The following is a 21,928-nucleotide window of genomic DNA, read 5'->3' on the forward strand; positions in this document are numbered from 1 at the left end:
CTGATACTCAGCTTCCATATGTGAGAAATAGGGGTGATGATACATAATTTTCCAGGTGATAAAGTTTAGAGAAAAAGCTATGCATTTCAATACTAAGCAGAATACCTGACATATAGGTATTCAAAAATGATATATTTAAAATTATCATTATTAAAAAAATACTCCTTGCTCAGTTGATCAAAACAATGTGTTCCTCAAAAAAGTATTATGTTTTAAAAATATTTACCCTGCCCATTTGTCATTTTGTGTCAGAGATATAATATAAAAAGTGATTTTAGAACTTAAGATTTTACAAATAGGATTAGTTGTGAAGAACTTCAATAGTTGTGAAGAACAACAACAAAACATTATATAAAAAACTACCAATACTTTGCCTAAACATTTAAACAAGAACTTATATGTCACTAATAATTTATCAACATTACCCTAAAATGTTATTAATTCTGAGAATCCTTATATAAATCTATGCCCATTTGCCTAGGGGAAGTGGGTGTGCTCCTGGGGAACAGAAAAGATCCCTTCACATAGCTCTTACGCGCATTCATATACCCACATACATATTCGTTGTCCCTTTCCTCCATGGCACTGTTTTACATATAACTATAATTTACCCCGTTCATGAACTCATTCTGCTTACACACGAGCCCCATTCAAACTACATCCCAGAACTACTTCCTCTGTAGTGTTAATAAAACAGGTATGGTCTTTCTTTAATTCTTCTGCTCATTTTGTGTGTGTTAATTATAACACAACTGCATAATGAGAGGTATGCACTGCTAAGTTGACTGGATTGGAGGGTACACAGTGCAACCTTGACTAAGAACTTGAAATCTATGTGTTCCGTTTTAGGGATGTGTTTAAAGGAATGTAAGCCATTCTCAAGTTCCACCTTTCTCTCCATAAAGTGTGTTTTCAAACATCCTGGCTGTTTTTCCTGTTTGTTATGAATTTACAACTACCACCAAAAAACTATATTTATTTTTAGCACCTAAACATAATGTCCATCCTTCCTTATACACAGTAGCTTTTCCTCTGAGTTCTCCATTCCGGTTTTTATTTCTCTCTCAATATCTGTTTGTGATACTTATATTCTTCATTCTCTATACACTTTTGAGAGTATAACCCATGTCCACTTAAAGTTCACATACCTCAGGTCATTGCTATGATTGTTTTGAATATCCAGATATCTTATAATCGTTAAAATAATTCCATGTTTTAAAATACTTCTTGAAAATATGAAATAATTTTTTTAAGTTTTTAAAAAGAAATTTTATGCTGATCATAGAGAAACTCTGAGCTATAATAGGATAACATCCAAAAGACCATGCCATAGCAAACAAAAGAAACAGAATGTCAGAAGATTCACAATCTGAGTTAATCAAGATATAGTACGTTAGCACTTGGAGCAAAGAACATACGACAACTCTCAAACTAGCATATGTGGTGGTTAAGAATTCAGGCTCAGTTCCCAAGTCATGTGGACTTGAATCCTGGGATAGGCACTTACTACAGTTGGACTCTGGGTCAGCTGCTTTAACTCTCTGGTTATAGCCTCATTTTGTCTAAAATGGGATGGAGAGTGGCAAAAATATCATTCACCTTCTAAAATTCTTACAAAACATAAAAAAATAAGTTAAGTATGTCAAATATGCCCAGACAGAAGAATTTCCTGTTGTTGATTTTGTTGTGATCACTGTGGCACTAAACAATTTAAAAATAAATCAGTGCTGGGTGGTATGGATCTAAAAGGGATATACTCAGATTTTTTTGTGTTCTCAGTCAAAACAGGAGGGTGCTTAGCCTGAAAAAAATTAATTCATTAAATATTTACTGAGGGTCTAGTATGTGATTGGCATTATAGTTAGTGAGAAAAAACTGATGTAGTCTTTTCCTTTTCATTGAGCTGTAGTCTAGCAGAAAAAATAGACATGTGTGTCATATATCACACAACTAGTTCCATTAACTGATTCCTTCAACAAACACTTAACTGAATATTCACTATTTGTCAGGTACATTCAAGATGCTGCAGATTCACTCCTGAACAAACACAGACAAAAGTTTACCTGTTATCATGAAACTTACATTCTAGTTGTAATGTCCAAAATAATTGAAATTCATAAAATATGTGGTGATAAGTGATAAGAAGAAAAATAAAGGAGAAAGGGGGATAAAATGTGAAAGATGCCAATTGAAAGTTTACCCTAATTATGGTTTGCCTGGGAGGCTCCCCTGATATTGTCACTACTGAGCTAGAACATAAAGAAGTAATTGGGATCACCAGGTAAAGAAAGGGAAAGAGCCCTTTAGGCAGGGAGGATTGCATGTGAAAATGTCCTGTGGTAGAGATACTACTGCTCAGAAGTAATATCCTTGTGTTTGGATAAGGAAGAACAATATGAGAATTTCATCATCTAGTCACTTTGATGTAAGCTTTTAAGAGTCAACTGCAGGCTACGCTCTTCATTCCTGTGTTGTATGTAGGTCTACAACAGACTGGTACAGGCCTCTTTTACAACTGCCTTTCCATAACTAACATAAATAATAAAGTTGATGCTTTGTATGTCTAAGAAGTTCACCTACCCCATTTCAGTTGCTCTTGTAATTCTGTTTTCTACATTGTGAAGAGGCCAGGCTCTAGAGGTAGACTGGGTGTGAGGTCTTTGTGTAACATTTATTAGCCATGTGACTTGGACAAATGAATGAATGTTTCAGAGGCTCATTTTGCTCACCTACAAAATGAAGCCAATAATGTTATCTGTTACACAGTGTTGTGAGGTTAATATGATAGTGTTGTGTGAGATGCTGCACTTGGCACAGTTCTGGGATCATAATCAAGGTTTCAGAGATTTGTGACTATTAATGAAAATAATAATAGGTATAATCCCTTACTGCAATAGAATGACTGTGACATATGGACTTCAGGTGCTCTAACTTTCATAAACAACTTACATCCTCTGTCACTCTCCTTGAATTACAGAGAGGGACTTGTGAGGTTTTATTGGTTTAGTACACAAAACATAAATCTTTCAGATAGATTATTGCTTGGAATATTATCTCTTTCTTTTGTGGCTGTTTCTTGACTCTAAAATATCTCTATTTCTTCCTGGGATAAAAACTGCCCACTAATGAAAAAATGCTCTCTCATTTAGCAGTGCCTATGAAAGCAAGGAGAGACTCCTTTAACTGCTTCTTGACTGCTACGAAGATAATTATAGCTTTTTTTTTTAATTCCAATTTTCTTTGTAACATTTGTTGATAATGAAGTCCTATTGTTAATAATGAAGACTCCTACATAACTTTCAGATTAATGATTTATTACTACATGAATAAAAATTAAAACCAATGTTCATTTTTTTTAATTGGGCTATCATTACAGCTCCAAATGTGTTACCAAAAAAAAAAAAAAAAAACAAACCTGTGGCATTGTTAGTTCTTCATAGGAACAAAATTTGTGGCTTTCTGTGGCCATAATGACACTGATTTCTACTATTGAACTTTAATAAGTTAACCATTTTACATTTAAATTACATATAAATGAGCTGTCGATAAAGTGTCCCATTATTTCAGTGAGAAATTAACAAAGATATATATTATGCACTATCATAGTATTTCTCAAAAAACAACGTTTTTTTTTTTTTTGCTCTTTGTGACATTCAATTTTAACATTATGCATACACTGAATTCACATCTCTTTCCAAAGATATGAGATTTTCCTTTTAAATGGCTTGGGTATAAATGTAAGGTCAAGCTGTTGTGAAATCAATCTGAAGGAAAGTGGATCTATTACTGGAAAGTGGCGCTTGATATTTCTTACCCTCGGTCATAGAACGGGTCTCCCTTGCTAGCTGAGAAATTTCTATTTAGTTACAATAACACCTCTAATTTACTGTTTTTATTTTGAAGATGAACCAGATGTAAAGTACACATAATTGGATTTAAATGATTGAAACCATTCTGCTCCTTCTGAGAAAACAGCAATCTTAACCAAATAACATCTCTTCTTCAAATGTGGCAAAAGATTGAACAAAACATTATTGTTTTTTCCAATGTTTTTGAGAATGTTGATTATAAAGTAGGAAGACAAAAAATCTCACATTTGAAACTATTTACCTAAATACATATTAGTCCCCTTAAAATAGTTCATGTAAGATGCTATATTATCTTTTTCCATGATGTAACTTTACTTAAAATAAATATTGAACATGTTTTTGCTGTCCTTATTATAGTATATGATTGTATGCAGGAGCTGGAAATCTCTTATGACAATTGTAATGTTTTGACACACTCTAAAGACATTTAGAGCTCATGTTCAATAAATATTGATGGAATGAACTGAAAACGGAAGGCTAATAAACTGAGCTAGGAAGCTGGAGAATACTATTTTTAATAAAAATAATATATGACTGTAAAGCAACAATAATAATATTTTTGCAAGGCTCAACTATATTTGGAAAAAATGTATTAAGAGAAAATACTGATTTATTACTAGAGATGTAATATAACTGTATTAACTCAATGTGATTACTACCAAAAATATTTTTTAATTATATTTGGAAAAATTCTATAAATATAACTAAATTTTAATCAGATTTATATATACTGAGATGAAAGGTTTACAATAATTTTAATTTTAATATGATGGATTGAACATATCTTGAATCCTTTCCCTTCTGTTTACTTCAGATATAACAAATGATAGCCCACCAGTGAAAATCAGGAAGAGAATTGCTAGGGATCCAAATAAGAGACATCTCTAACAGAAAAAAAAAAGCAGTTGTGAACCCCAAACTCCAAAAAACTTTTAAATTCAGTGGTCTACAGAACCTGAGTTAAATTAGAATTTCTCAAATGGCTAAAGCCTGGGGTCTTGGGACTGTGCAAAGCTTTGCAGGACTGGAGGGCAAATATGCACAATCTATAAAAGGCCGGGAGACATATTTCATCCACAGTTGTGAAGCTGGATACTAGGAACCCTACACTTCTATTACGAGGGACAAAAATAGAATCGCTTGCCAAACAGAAGTTATTATAACAGTGTGGCATCAGTGCCAGAATAGAAAAATAAAATGAGAAGCAGAATAGAAAAACCAGAAGCAACAACATCAACAATAAACTCATATAGTAACTGCATATATTATAAGGGACCACTATTAATCATCTGGGAGATAATGTAATGATCCACAAAAGTTATTGGAAGAGTGAGTTATCCATATTGGGTTATAATGAAAATGGATTACTCCTTCACATTGTACACAATCAGTAACAGAGTTATTGAAGACTTAAATATAAAAAAATATATAAAATCTTTGGAAAATAATATACAAATATCTTTATAACACAATATAGGGAAATATTTCTTAAATAAGGCACAAAAAGTACAAATCATAAAGTAAACATAAGTGAATTGAACTACATTATACTAAGAACTGTTGTTCATCAAAAGATACCAAAAAGTGAGTATTTACTAATAGTATATTTATAATGCATATGCACATTTTTAATAATACATAAAACTAAAAGTCATTTAGTACTCAGAATTAGAATAAACGTTTAAGAGTTCTTAAAAAAAACAACTAACAATTCAATGAAATAATGAACAACAGACACGAACATGAACAGACATGTCAGATAAATACAATTATGGCCGGTCATATAGAGATAAAGGGATGCTCAAACTCAGTAGGGATTATGAACATGCTAATTAAAACAGGTGAGATATTTCACATTTATCAGATTAATACAAAATAAAATAGTAAAGTGCCAAATTTTGGTAAAATTGTGGAACATCTTCATTCATAGGAGATTATAAGCAACTTTCACAATTAGCCTTTTCTAGTAAAATGTACATAGCCTGCGTCCCAGAGTCGCATTACTCCAAGGAACCATAGGCACACAGCACTAGAATCTATGAATATGAATGTTTCTTAGAGAGTGGTCCACAACAGGAAAAACATTTAACAACCCAAATGTTCATAAATAGTAGAATGGATAAACTGTGTTAATTTTTTTTTAAAAATGGACTTGTTACAAAGTGAAAACAAATGAATTAAATCAGCATTCATCAACATAGCTGAATCTCAGTCTCACAGTAAAGACTGTCAATAATTCACAATATATTTCCATCTCTATAAATTTTAAAACAGGTCAAAGGGGAAAATGTTGTTTAGGGTCACATAAATATAGTAAACGTATAAAAGCAAAGAACAGAAATAGGAACCCATAAAAGAAAATGATATAAAAGCAAAACAGATATTTAAGTTTACGATTATCTCTGTAGGAAGGTGACACTCAAGACCATACATGAGGGGAAGTAAAATATAAGTGAAATATTAAGAGGTATGGGGATGGCAGTAATCTCCCTTTCAGTTGTACTCCATGACCCATCGGTGTGTGTTTCAGATCCTACTACACATTTTTGATATATACAAAACTATAGCTAATAAATTAACATTGGCACCCTCAATAAATATTTTAAAATACGCATTTGCTTTTTTTGAGCTAAAACCTAATTGATACTTAGTATAATTAATTTGAAGAAAGTGAATGATTAAATTGTTTGTTCCCTTTTAATAAGATGATCCACTGGGGATCATTTGTAGAAACATTATTGGAATAACAAATTCTGATTTTGTAGAAACATTACACAAAGGTTTATAGTATATATAAAATAGGTACGTGGGAATTTTACACATGCATATTAACATGGTTTGGATAACATAGATATTTAATTAAGACTGAAATAAAGAAAAGTTCTACTTAATTTTCACAATATAAAGCAGGATGAACGGTTGTTTAGCAGATATACCAAGGACCATTTATTAAATAGCAATCTGATATAGATAGAGATGAGAGAGAGAGAGAATATATACAAGAATGAAAGAATCAGAAATTCCTTCTTCAGTTGCCAAAGAAAGATAATTGATCACAATTCTATCATAGCCCAGGATAAAATGAAAAGATTTCCTTCACCTAACTTTTGTTTTCTGATGATTTCATCTAGACTTTTAAAGTTTTAATTTCCTTTTAGGAAAACCATTTCTTTTCTCCCTTTTGAGCACATCTCCTTCCCCCATACACAAACTCAGGCTCAAACTGCTTTCTCATATACCCCTGTGATCGTCAAGAGCTACATGGATCGTAAGTATAATGTGTATACTAAACCAGATGATAAGATCTAATTGTGATTAGTCAAACAATATGTCTGTTATTCCTTCTCTATATCACTGCCTATATTTTTCAAAAGAAATTGAGCTGAACAATTGACTAACAAATGGGAAAGCAATCAGGTCCATAAAAAAGTAAGGTAAAAAACACAATTTGTAAATTTCTAAAATTTTAGAAAAAGTGAACTTATCCTTTTTGTTCTCCATAAACGTGTTCATGGGCTGGCAATATGTCCATAGGACAAAGTTATTTATTTATTTATTTTGGTAAGAACACTGAACATGAGACCCACCCTCTTAACAAAGTTTTAGATGCACAATAGAGTACTGTTACCTATAAGCACATAATGTATTGGCAAATCTCTAGAACGTACTCATTTTGCAAAACTGAAACACTGTACCCATTGAACAGCAACTCCCCATTTCACCCTCTCCCCCAGCCTCTGGCATCTAACATTCTATTCTGTTTCTGTGAGTTTGACTACTTCAGATACTTCATATGAGTAGAATCATGCAGTTTGCTCTTCTGTGATGGGAGGTACCTCACATGACATGTCCTCCAGTTTATCCATGTTGTTTCATATGGCAGGATCCCTTTCTTTTTTAAGGCTGAATAATATTTTATTGCATGTACGTATACCACATTTTCTTTATCCATTCATCTCTCAAACATTTAGACTGTTTCCGTATCTGAGCATTTCAATAAATTAAATATTGTATATAAAATTTTATAAGAAATAAATTCAAAATAATACAAATGAAATGAACTTGTTTTCTCTATAAAGCACATGAAATGAATTAAAACAAACTCCTAGGGAATTTCCCTGGCGGTCCAGTGGTTAGGACTCTGCGCTTTCACTGCCGAGGGTTCAGGTTCGATCCCTGGTTGGGGAGCTAAGATTCCACAAGCCGTGCAGAACAGCCAAAAAAAAACCCCAAAACCAAAAAGCAAACAAACAAAAAACCTCCTAATTGTCAGAGATTCAACCAGATATTTAACACTTGGGCTTTGTGATGCAAGTTTACACCACTTATAGTTATTTTTAAAGAATTATAAAAGGAAGGAAGATGGGGTCCGAAAATCAGCAAAATTCAAGAGAACTGGACCTGAAAGCAAGAGAAATTGAAAGCAGGGTAGAAAGAATGACCAAGAAGGAGATATACAGAAACAGGCAAATTAAATGCAAATGTAACATAAAGCATCAGACTAGCTCCATTTACATTCATTGAAAATGTGGCAAAATTGACTTTTGGAATTTTTTCTGATTTCTTTACTTCTGTCTTTCATATGATCTTAGAGGAATCTGTGTATTTATAGAGATAACAAAGATGGGTAAATACGAGTGGAGGCAATACATTAAGGTGCAAAAAGTCATAATCAGAGTAAAAGCAAGAATGCGACAAAGAGTTTGGGTAACTAGGGACTGAAAGCAATTCTAGCTGTGTGGTGTGCAAAGGACTGAATATAGTATTAATTTTTCATCTTCAAGTTTATATTTATAAGATAAAATGATTTGTTTGTTTAAAGTGATTTCTAATTTAATAGTCATGATTGTGAATAAGTTTAAAAAGTGTGACATGATCACAAGTTCAGTAGATTGTGTGCAATAAAGAGCTAGTGAAATATTTCATGTTCCCTACCTTTATGCATTGATATTTAAACCAACTGGCTGCTTTCACTAAGGCAAGAGGATGCTATCCACTGATATTCAAAACTGTAAACAACAGAACCCGCTCTAGCTAATTCCGGTAGAAAAATAATTTACTGGAGCATATGAGGAAGCTCCAAGAATCTCCATGCGGGCCACATTATCAACATTGTAGGTATTTACTTAGTGACCGCGGCAATGTGTTAGCACAACTTACACCACTAATGCTGATACTCAAAGTTAAATGTCACCATCCTCTCCCTCTAAGAAAATAGATTCTGCCGGACATCTGCTTTCTCACATTGCTCACTTCTCAAGTGAAAGCTTCACAAGTGTGTATTTGATCGCAGAGACCTAGGTCACATACCTGTATTCTATTTTCAAGGAAGGAAGAAAAGCAAATTTCCATTCCGCCTAAGGGAAGCAGGTCTTAGCAATATGGGAAAATTCTCCAAATAAGAAGCGTATTCAAAAGATGTACAGGAAAATAAAAAGACGTATGATTGATCACTATTGTCTATTCCTTGACAATTCAATTTAGTGCACACTCCTTTTTCACACTTAAACTTCCCCCAAATAGCAAAACAATAAAACCAACGATGAAATTCTCACATCCTACAAAATGCGATGTTTTAAGTAGTTTGGTAAAGTGGCTAAAACCATGGAGCTTATAATGAGATTGCCTTTAAAATGTAACAGGGACTTCCCTGGTGGTCTAGTGGTTAGGGCTCTGGTGCAGGGGGCACGGGTTCAGTCCCTGGCCAGGCAACTAAGATCCCGCATGTCAAAAATAAATAAGTAACAGATGTTCCTGAATAAATTGCTAACCTTCTGTGCCTCAGTTTCTTAATTGTTAAATGAAGTGTTAACAGTGAACCCCTGTATGGTTCTCATGAGAGTTAAGTAGACTATTCTGTGTGGACGTCACTTAGAACGCTTTGCACACACTAAGTGCTCAATGTACTCTAGGTCTTAGTATTGTCTTCCATCCAGATACAGATACAGCCTCAAATCATGACTACAGGAAACACATTTTTGCAGGTGTCATTAGATGTAATGGTGCAAGGTCCCACTCTCAATTTCCTATCCTGTGTTAACATTCATTGAAATCTATGGCAACCACTTGGTCCCTACCCCAGACACACATATTATAATCATAGGAAAAAAGCCATTTTATGTGGGTGATAATTCACCCCAACTTCACAAGGTTTTTCCCAAAACTAGTGTGGTTCCAGGGATTTATTACATCATTTAATGATTCTCAAAGAACAAATGCATCTGGATAACTAGGATCCCACATGCCACGGCTGCTTTTAACAGCCCCTTAAAGTTCCCTTATTTCTATTCATAAAAAAGAAGGCAATAACTAGATGCAAAATGTTGTGTGATATCATGATGCTGAAGATATATGAACTCAATACTAAAAGGGTATTATGGCAGAAGCATGACAGAAATGGAAAGCAAATTAAGAATAAGTGATTTATGGGAAAAAATATCCTTGTTCCCTACTACATGGAAGCGGTATAAAATGAACCTGTAACCAGGAGACTTGCTGAATCCCTTGGAAAACAAAGATTTAAGATCAGTCAATAGAACAGCGCAGCTAGATGAGCTCTGGTCAAGTAAAGTCCATGTGTTTGAAGTCACCCCAGTCTCGTGTGTCCTGGGATAGCAAGTGAGTGACACACATACGCAGGACCTGGGCAGTGCATTAGAACAGTCACACAGCCCCATCTCCTGGCCTCCTCTGAAGTTCATCCTAGCTTCTATTTCCACACCTTTGTGTCAAATAGTTTCCGATTTCTTTTGTTTGTTTTTCTTTCTTCCCTTCTAGGTCACATTTTTGGTACTGAACAGAATTTGTTAGAATAATAACTAAGGCTATCTCTCTTTTTAGAGCAAGGGTGATGTGATACAACAGTTCACTGCTGGGAGAATTTTCCTTCCCCGTTTCCTTCTGAGTCACCTACAGATCTATTGCAAAAGTCTTCCTGTGGCTGACATCAGAATTTTTGCCAATCTGCCTATATTTTTGGCTTATTATTTTTCGTTTAGTGTGTTCTGGTCCTAGGGGAAATACCTGAAGAGCTAGTGTGTGTGTGTTATTTTGTCCCACATGTATCTGTATATTTTCTTGCTCTATATGCTGAGACTTAGAATTAACAACCCACTAGTAGCACGGAGCACACTTAGCCCCCAGATCTTAAGGTTTAAATGTTCTTGTAGTTTGGTATAGTGGCTACATGCATGGAGTTTATAATTATATTGTCTTTACACTATAACAGATGTTTGTTTAAGGAGGCTTGTCAGTGTGGCAGGAGATGACACACGGGGAATGGTGGCTGCTGACAAGCTTTGAGTGCTGCTGGTGACTCTAAAATTATGACCTGATGAATAATATCCAGTCCACGACAGGCACTTTAACTCACTCGGACAGTTAGTTTTCTACATTTGGGTTTATATTTTCTTCAAGGACATAGAAGCAAGCCAAGATCTATTCCTGAAGTGAAAAAGTTAATTTCTGAAAGAGAAAGTGCTCCAAAACCTTAGGACTGTCAGATCTGATTCTCCTATAAAGGATTTCCACCATTTCTATATATTACACGGATACTGTAGCAGAGATACTTTTTGCAACGCTAGATACATGTCATAAGAGCCATCAGGAATATCTGCTTCTACTTTATCCTATACCAGCTACGGGCTCCTCTTGTCTATTACAGATCATATGTTTTAGCAGTAAGAGTACAAGGTAGAGCAAACTTGCTTTTCATTTTGGAGGAGATAGTAAAAAATATTTCAAACCACTGAGACTTCAGAAATTCTACCGGGGTATCAGAACCCTATAATTGCATTATTTTTTCTTATTTAGGAAAGGAGAGTGACTGCTACTTTGTACTCCCTAGGTCCTAGCAGGATACCTCATCAGTGTAGTGGATCTAGGTAATGGTGACATGATCAAGGAACTTCTGGTGGCACAGACCTAGGTTTCTACTAATATTCTATTGCAATATGCTCAGACGTGTTGCTGCCCGTGCTATGTAAAATGTCACTTATTATGATAGAAAATCAAAAGAAAGAAAAGAAAAATCCAGATCGGTGACTGACTAACTGATGCAGGGTCTACGTTACTCACTTTGGTAAAGGATACACAGAGCACGTGTAATTGGAGGTTACAATAATGCGCTAGCATGCTCCAAGGCCTGCCTGTGCTCTGTATGGGACAAGTTAAGTGGGGTGGTAAACATGTCATCAACGGGCATTGTAATAATTCTGATTCACCCAGGAAAATGCAGCCATGCCTCATTGTGTTGCACTTGGTTTTATTGTGCTTCCCTTTATTGAGCTTTGTAGATAATCACATGTTTTACAAATTGAAGATTTGTGGCAATCCTGTGTGGAGCAAGTGTATTTGCACCAGTTTTTCCATCAACATTTGCTCAATTTGTGTCTCTGTGTCACTTTTTGGTATTTCTTGCAATATTTCAAACTTTTTCATGATCATTGTATTTGTTATGGTGATCCGTGATCAGTGATCTTTGAGGTAACTACTAGTACTTGCTGAAGTCTCAGATGATGGTTAGCATTTTTTTAGCAATAAAATATTTTTAATTAAGGTATTTACATTGTTTTTAGATACAATACTATTGCACACTTAATAGACTACAGTATAATGTAAACATAACTTTTGTGTGCACTGAGCAACCAAAGAATTTGAGTGACTCACTTTATTGTGATATTTGTGGTCTGAAACTGAACCCTCAATATCTCCTACGTATGCTTGTAGTGGATTTTTTTTAATATGGTGGAGAATAAAGCACTGGTAGTTTCCAACTGGTTTTTCTACCATAATAAAATAATCTGTGTAAGTGAGAATGCTAACAAAAGTAGTCTGAAAGTGGCTCAGTAAATCTATTACAACTCTAGATTCCAAAGCTGGCAAATAACTTGCAGGATAGATTCACAGACCTCCTGGACCTTTAGATTGACCCCCATGAAAACAAAGTCAAATTTAAGATTGTAGTTCAGTTTTATTGCTATTATTAAAATGGGTTTTACATGTATATTATGAAAAGGAAGATACTGTTTCCCCTTCTGTCTTATTTTGAAGAACCCATTACTTTGCTGTTAGATTCAGTGGATTAATTTAAGGCAAGCTATCATTCTAGAATTGTGTGTCCAATACAAATCAGACTTTGCGCATTGAATGATTTGAAGTTGTCCTTACTTTCTCTGTTGTTTTATCCCCTACCTGACAAATGACAAGGGGACTGTTAACACTGGGAACTTTACCTGGTATAAACAGGGTTAATGTGTGATATGTGAAAAGCTTTTAAAAATTCAATATGTATTTTTCTTTCATACATATTATACTTTACACATCAGTTTCCCACTACCTAGAGTCAGTTCAAATGTCATTCCTGGAACACCTGGAAATAAATATTAATTCTCTGTGATTCCAAAGTATATGCTTTCTATTAGAGTTCTTGGCATGTTGCTTTAGTGAGTTATATAATATGTCACATCAGCTAAACCTTGAAGCCCTCAAGGGCAAAGAGGATATTCTCATGTTCCTGATACATTTTTTGTCTAATAGAGTGACTGAAACACAAAAGTATACATGAAATCAACCTCATTTCTAGAAACACAGATAAGTACACGTTCTTTTGGAGAGCACTTTCATTGTATTCATTAAATTCATTAATGGATTAGCAAATTGGTGAATAAATGAAGATTATGGAAACTGAAGTTGTGAAAGCAAATGGGCATTTTTTTCTGGAGAAGACAATTTTAAAAACATCTTTGATATGAAGCACTCATTAAATTATTTTAAAAAGTTAGCATTACCCACTTATTTTAAGTGGTTGCATGTGATTAAATAACATGGGCTCTGCTGAAATAAGACAGATTTAGAACTTTAAAAAATATTTAACTATGAAAGGAACTTTCTTCTAATGTATCTAAAAAGTTCTATGAAAGATTTATTCAGTTAAATTTTCTGTTAACCTCTTTCCACATGTCTCTAAATGTTCCACTTGATTTTCCTTTGGGACACACAATTGACTCAACTATTGAGTACCAATACAGCAGAACTTAACCAAGGAACTTTCACATAACAGTGCTAAAACTTGTCCTCCAGAATTAGAATTAGATTCACTGTTTTGAAGTTTATAGTTTTATATGCCCTTGAAAAATTTCTCATAATCCCTGTATTTAAAAGCAATAAAAATAAAAACTTCAAATACAATAAAAATCCAGGTCAGTAGAAAAATATTTGGGGGTCAAAACATATTGAATAAAATATTGAAAAATTGTTTTATGTTAATTATGTTTAGCCAACACCTGCTGTTTCTCCTGGGTCAGCAATTCAGGTCAAGCTGAGCAGTCAAAGCAGTGACTGCAGAAACAAACCATATAGCTCTGGTCAACCCCATAAATAGAACTTTGGTCCATTTTTCAATTGCTCAGACACCAGCACTAGATTGTTCAAGAAGGCCTAAGCACCTTTGTGATGGACTTTATACAATTACTCTGTTCTCTCTCTTTATACCGTGTTTCTGCCAATGGGATCAGCCAATACTGGAAACTCCGTTGATTTCTGCCACCTTTGGGCACCAAGGATGCGTTTACGGAGTGGATTGAGATGAGAAAATCCTTTATCTCACAGAGAACCTCTATGGCTGTCATCCCCCAGGAAGGGAAGTCTGCAAAGGAATGCAGTGTTCCTAAGAAGATGGCATTCCCAGCAACAGGAAAGAAATCCCCAGGCCAAATCTTGACCAAGCTCTCCAGTGTACAATGCTACTCTCATGTTCATCCTTTAAAAAGATAAAGGAGCATGTTGCAGGTTCCCTGTCCTGGAGCATAATTCACAGCATTGTTGATTTATGCCCTCACCAGTTCAAGCTTCATTGTTGAATGAATAGAGCTTTGGAAACCGTAACTTATTACACTAATTTTCTGCTTCCTAAAGTTTCCCAGTAAATCCTGCTTCATGCCTTTGACATATGGTGTATACCTTCCCCCACCATGGTGCAAGTGCTACAACTATGTTTCTTTCCTTGTACTCCTTTTGTTGGTTTCAATTTTTAAATCTATAATGAATTTGTCTTCCAAAATTCTGACAGCAGTGAGAAACACATACACACACATATCAGTAATTTCCAAGAGTCTTAGCTATTTCTGGGCTGTATTTTCTATAGGCCTGTTACCCTGCTGATTCCCTGCAATTCGTATCTATCCTCAATCATCTTGGAAGTTTTTGCAGTTCTTCCCTTTATTGCATTCCTGGTTTTCTGGATCCCATGTCCTAGACTTCATGTTTGATTTCCCTCTCCACTAATCCTGATAATTGTTGCATTAGAAGTACTATTTATCATTTCCGGTATGTCTAAAAAGTAGACATTTAAATTCTTTTCTCTTGTCTTTAATTGATTTTTATGGACAGGTTTCAAAGCCTAGTTTGAAAATTAATACCAGTTGAACTTTGAGGATATTTTCTTCTTGGTTTCCAAGCTGTAGCTGAAAGTTCAATGTGAAGTTACTATCAGGTGTCATTTTTCTGTCTTGAATTTCTTTTATCTGGGACTTAAGTGATAATCTATTCATCCTATTTTTCCATTATTTTTGATGGAAAAAAACTGAGTTATTGTTATAAACACACATATACTCCTTATGTTGGAAATTTTCAATTTAGAATCTTATTCTCCTTAATTCCAGTTTCTTTCTATACAGTATTTTTTTAACCATCTACTTTGTCCATTTTATCTCCCTATATTATTCAGATATTGGAATTTCTAGATTAATCGTTGGTATAATATTTGATTATTTTCACTGAAAATAACAGTGGTTTAAAAATGATATAATTTCTTTACTTTCCAACATAAGTCCAGAGAGAGTCAATTCAGCACTACTATACCATTCCTTATTTTCAGGGACTGGGAATTTGCTATTCTGCAGTTTTCTAAATCTTTCTTATATTTCATGGCCCAATATTGCTCCTTGACTCCAGTCATTATAACTAGACTACAGCCTTGAAAAAAGGAGGAATTCTTGTGCAGTGATGTATTAATCACATTTGAGATGTCCTGGAAGTCACACCATATTCTCCTTGCATCATCTAGCTAGCAAAAAGGAATCCGTTCTCAGCTAAAACTTTGTGTTTCTGTTCTTCAGAGACATAGGTAGCGGTTTCTACCAGATATTGTACTTAACTGGGTTACCTTTCTTCTCTTAATTTTCATCATTTTTGCATTTTTCCTCTCTAGGAGATTTTCTCAATTTCACCTTCCAACCTTTCTATTGTTATTTTAATTTCATTCCTATATCTTTCCCCCTAAGCATTCTTTGTGATTTTTTTCTGCTTTTTTATCTTTCTAAACAATATATTCTTCTTGTTTAATGGATGCAATATTCTCTTATTCAGAAGTCATTCTATAAATCCATATAACAGGTTTCTTCTAATCACTTTGTTTTTTTTTTAGGGTTTTTTTTTGCAGTGTTTTTTTTCCTAAGTACTTTTTGCTTATTCTTGTTTTCTGACTTTTCAGGGGGAAAAAATGGTTTTCCTTGTATGTCCATGACATTTAAGTGGAAGAAATGTCAAAGTATAACAAAATTTCATTTGCATGGGTGGGCCTTATTGACTAGTGAGTTAAACTGCAGAGAATCACTGGCAATGGCACCTTTGTTGGTGGGGGAGAGGGTAGGTGGTCATTCACTGACAATATGATATTCTTTCTTTTTTTTTCTGTTACTCCAAGGAGAAGTTTTCCAAATTTCTCATTCAAAAATACAAACCTTTCAATCAGTCTTTTTGGGGGAAGCCAAGCAGGAGCAGGAGGTTGGAATTTCACTGTTTAATATGCAGATTTTTTCACTTAATATCTCTATAATCACTATAACATCACATCCCACAGATCTTCCTACTGTCCATAAATTCAGAGTGTAATATCTTTAATTTTCTATCAGAGTAAAAGTAGGGAAGTCACATGGCATGTGTGACGTCAGAAAAATTTATCTTAAGGTCTCAACATTTTCTCTAGATTTATTTAAATAATCTTTTCTGCCTTAGTCCCACCTGTATCCAGTTTCAGGGTACGTAGGGCCTCCAATCCTCAACACTGTTCTGGAGAACAGAGTGCAAATAGACCACTTTAAAACATAATGTGAAAAAGAACATGGACTTTGAAGAGAGTGGGCTTGAGTCTTAATTATGTTATAGTTGCTCAGTCTTTTCTTGTTTTTCATGAAATTGACAGTCTTAAGGAATTTTTGCCAGATTTCCGGTAGAGTGTCCTCCAACGAGGATTGTCTAAGATTTTTCTCATGATTTAAGTTATCACTTTTTTGAAAGGATACTGCAGAGGTAAACTGCCCTTCTACTCCTATCATACCAGGGATGATGATATCCATATGACATCATTAAGGATGTTGACTCCATCATTTAGTTAAGGTGGTGTTTATCAGGTTCCTCCAGGAGGAAGTTTTCCAGTATACTCTTTGGAATGGAGTCACTACGCCCAGTCCACCCTCAAGAGGAAGAGTAGCAGGAATTAAGCTCTACCTATTGAATGGTGGAGCATTTATACATATTATTTAGAATTCTTCTGTAGGAAAAAAATTTACTTAAATAAAAAGAGAACTTCTGCCACCAGTTCTGTACAATATCCCAATTAGTTAGAACAGTGATTATTAAGGCACAGATGGATTAATTGTGCAAACACAATTAACTGATAGAACTAGAATTTGAATGTAGTCCACTTGGGAAATCCAGAATCTCTGTTCTTAACTATTACTATGATCATTTCCATTATCTTCTATGTATGAAATCTTAAAAATAAATTTGAGAAATTCCTCTATACTAGATACCTGCTCTCAGCATAATACATAAACAAATGTAATTTATCTTTCAAGAGGAAAAATCACTGTCAGCCTTACATTTTTCATGATAATATCTGTTTATTGTTGAGAGCAGGAAATAAGGTTTTATTTAGACTCCCCTTTAAAATTTTCTATTGGGTAATTTTACTCAAAGGATACTAAATTTTTCTTTGCCCTCAAGTAAACAAATGTGTCCTAGTGTATTAAAGTTAAGTTGGTATTTATAACCTTATTTATAAAAGTAAAAGTTTATTGCACTTTTGTGTTTCTTCCCTTATTGGAATTTTTTATTAGTCCTCTTGAGACCTACAATCCCCAGCTATATAATTTAAAAATAAACTTGGGTTTACTCTATTATTGTTCTACATTGTATACAACAATACATTGAGGAATTCAGTAAAGGCTCATTACTGATCAGTTAAGAATTATAGAAAAGCAAAAATATTAAAATAATAAAGTAGTCTCTAATCCTATCATCCAGCATTACACACACGTGTGTAAAGCAAATGCAAATGTATGTATGTAGCATATATATATATTTATATATACACATTTACGTATAAGTGTATGCTTATGTATTTATATTTAGAATATGTGTGTATAAGTATAGACATATAAATACACTCACTTAAAAATTAGACTTACATAATATTACATAATAGAAGTTTTTATATAAATGGGTCTGTTTCTACAAAGGAGTGAAGCCTAAAAATAATGATAAAGGTAATAAAATTGTTTTTCAAAGTAATAAAACAACAACAGCAATAACAAAATAAACACATTTTTGTTCTAGGTCCTGTTCTAAGTTCTTTACAAATGAAATTACATTCATTAATGTTTAATACTATATAAGATAAATATTACATTCAAGCAAAATATCAATTACTTGTCAGAGTGAAATAAATGTACTGAGAAAATATATAAGCGTGAAAGCATTTTAAAGAAAATACCAAAAAATCCAACTCAACCATAAATAAATCAGAATATAGACCTCAATAAGGAAAGATGAAGAAGGGAAAACACAGTGGAAACAGAGTGTGCTTAGGGATATATAATTTAAGTACTGAATACAATTCTTTATGCAGAAAGAATATACTTTAATAAAAACAATTTAAATTGTCAGAAACTACTGTTCTGAATTAAGAAAATAATAAATATAGAGAGTGAAGGATTATACTTAAGAAATAAACGTTCTAAAATATTTTATTTGGGATAGAAGTAGAAGAGTGGTAAAATGCAGTGGCTGTTGATAATACAACATCTGGCTTTCACACATTGATAGAGAGATTCATGTTTCACTATGAATGGAGCAAAAAGGGAAATTAATATAAAAAACAGAAGAAAATGAAGTTGGCCTCCCAGATTAATCAAGGAGAAATACGAATAAATAGCATCCTAATAAAATCATAAAAATATTAGGTAAAACTTAGATAAACCAGAAAGTGAAATGCATAGTAAACACAGGTAACATTAAAAAAAAAAAAAAGGAACCATTATCCACATTTATATTAAATGCAGAGTAAATTAAATCTCTTGTTAAAAATAATTCTGGGCACATGATAAAAAATCTGATAGTGAAACCTTTGATGCATTTATTTTAAAAGAATCAGATATCTATAGTAGAAAAAAGGAGGGTATAAATATTTTCAAATCTTACTGACAAATTCCATTTAAGAGATACATAGACACATATTCCTAAAATTGGGAATAGAATTTTCCCCTTATTATCATATAATCATGTTCTGGCTAAAAGGAAAATCTAAATAAATGTTTTAAAAGTGAAGATTTTATAGGACACATTCTCAAATTGTAATTCCATAAATGTTAGACAAAGTAATAAAAAGAAGTTTGCTAACATATTTTAATTATGGAAATTTTAAATCTGAATTGTTGAATGATTTTCACCTCTAAGTGTGTCTGACAGAGTGTGTCCATCCCTGATTTGCTAATTTTTATAATGAAGTCGGAACAGGGGGAGGAGATGTGAGAACAATGCTGATTGTTGCATAGAAAAAATGTTCACTGGGCAAGTTGTTGCTGAGAGACTGAAGCTGGTTCTTGTTGCTATTTGTTACAATGGCTCTAGAATAATCAGAACTCTTCTAAGCATGTGAGAACTTTATTATGCTCCTAGAATTTTCAAATAATTAACAAAAAGTCAGTGGAATATCAGAAAAAAATGAAAATTGTTTAATTAAAGAAAACATAAAATTACTGTATAAATAAGTAGCCTTTCAATTGTAGTGTGATTTATTAAATAAAAGCATCTATCTGAAAGATAATAAAAGTACACCACTACTTCATACTATGTACAAATATAAAAAATATGTATAAATATACACTGAAACTACCAAAATCAAGCAAAATGCCTAAAAAGCATTTTTAGAATGTGAGATGTATAGTGGTACCTGCTTGACAGAGACTGGATATAAAAAAAACAATTCACCAGTTGTTCTTTATGCACCCTTATATTGTCCTTCCTTGTAATAAGAAACATGTCCTACTTTGTAATTTTTTTTTTTTTTTTTTGCGGTATGCGGGCCTCTCACTGTTGTGGCCTCCCCCGTTGCGGAGCACAGGCTCCGGACGCGCAGGCTCCGGACGCGCAGGCTCAGCGGCCATGGCTCACGGGCCCAGCCGCTCCGCGGCATATGGGATCCTCCCAGACCGGGGCACGAACCCGTATCCCCTGCATCGGCAGGCGGACTCTCAACCACTTGCGCCACCAGGGAGGCCCCCTACTTTGTAATTTTTAAATATCAAATACCGTGGAGAAAGAATCAGTGGTGCATTACTCTGTAAAGATTTCTAAATCCCAAGTATATTAAATAGAAGCTATTTTTTTTTTCATTTATTCAGGAAAAATTGTATCCATCGTCTATCTCATTTGAGGTGCCTATTTCTACTGTTATATACATAAAGCCAGTTATGGTCTGGTCTTAGGCACGTGTGCCCATGTCAGAATGAGATGGGAGAAAGTAATGAGTCAAAGAAAACTAACTCAATAACGATAAAGTAGTATAAAAATTACTAAACACAGATTATTATGGAAAATACAGTAGACCAGGGTTAGAAAAATTTGAATAAATATTTACAGTGTCCTTCCAAGAAAAAAGATGTTTGATCATCCTTGAAAGACAAGAATGACTAAACTTCATTAAGAAGGTGTGAGATGGCAATCCAGGCCAGGAGACTATGAACAAAAGCATAAACACCAAATACCATGATACGATCCAGGAATGACATCCCTTATGTGATATTGTATGGCATGGCTATAGTGAAGGGTGCATCTGAAGGAAGACTGAAATATGATAGTGGAAAGGGAACTCTCTTGGAACCTGATTAATACAATGATAAATAGGACAATATACTATTATGCACGAAGAATATTGTTCGTTACACAGATTGGCTGAATGTGGCATTGACAAGGTCATTAGGAACCAACCTGACAAAATAACTTCTCTCTCACAGTGTCTTTCAATAAGTATACTACTCTAAACTCCTAAGGAAAAAATTAGTTACTAATTCACACTTAATTTATTTTTTAAATGTAAGGTAAACTATTTTAGGAAAAAAGGGTCTTCTTAACATAAAGTATAATCAGTATTGCTTTGTATATAATGGCTCCAAAATCATATCTAATCACATTTGCTTTGAGTTTGTTGTTGTTGTTCTTAATGTGTATTAAATGTCATAATTTGATTTTCTAAAAACTAATCTTTTGATGAAAATGCCATTATCAGAGGCTAATGATGAATTCATTTATGAAGTGAACCATTGCATAGCTCATTAAAAATAAATAGTATGGAGTTAAATAAACTGATGGAGAAAATTAATGAATACAAGTAAGTTTTAATTCTCAAGTTCTTATTTTTAATTTTTTAAGTTCTTATTTTTCAAATAATCACATTATTTAGAGTTTATTAAATTTTGAAATATTTGAGGAAACGAGCCTTTCACTTTCTTAATGGTGTACAGACATTCTTGAACAATTTATTCTGAATATTCTTACTGAAAGAGCAATTCTTATTTTGTGCTTTCTAACTTTTCTCATTTCTAGTGGCACTTAATATTAATCAGCAAGTCAAAAAATGTCTATTGAGGCTTTTCTATGATTTCTACTTGTTCAACTCCTGTTACATTAAGCTGCTTCACCTTTATAGATTAAACACTGGTTAAAGAGTTAAAAACCAAATGTCCTATTACTACATAAGATGGGGAAATCAAATATTTGAA

This window comes from Mesoplodon densirostris, chromosome 2 (genome assembly GCF_025265405.1).
Source record: "Mesoplodon densirostris isolate mMesDen1 chromosome 2, mMesDen1 primary haplotype, whole genome shotgun sequence".
In the NCBI taxonomy this organism is placed as follows: Eukaryota; Metazoa; Chordata; class Mammalia; order Artiodactyla; family Ziphiidae; genus Mesoplodon; species Mesoplodon densirostris.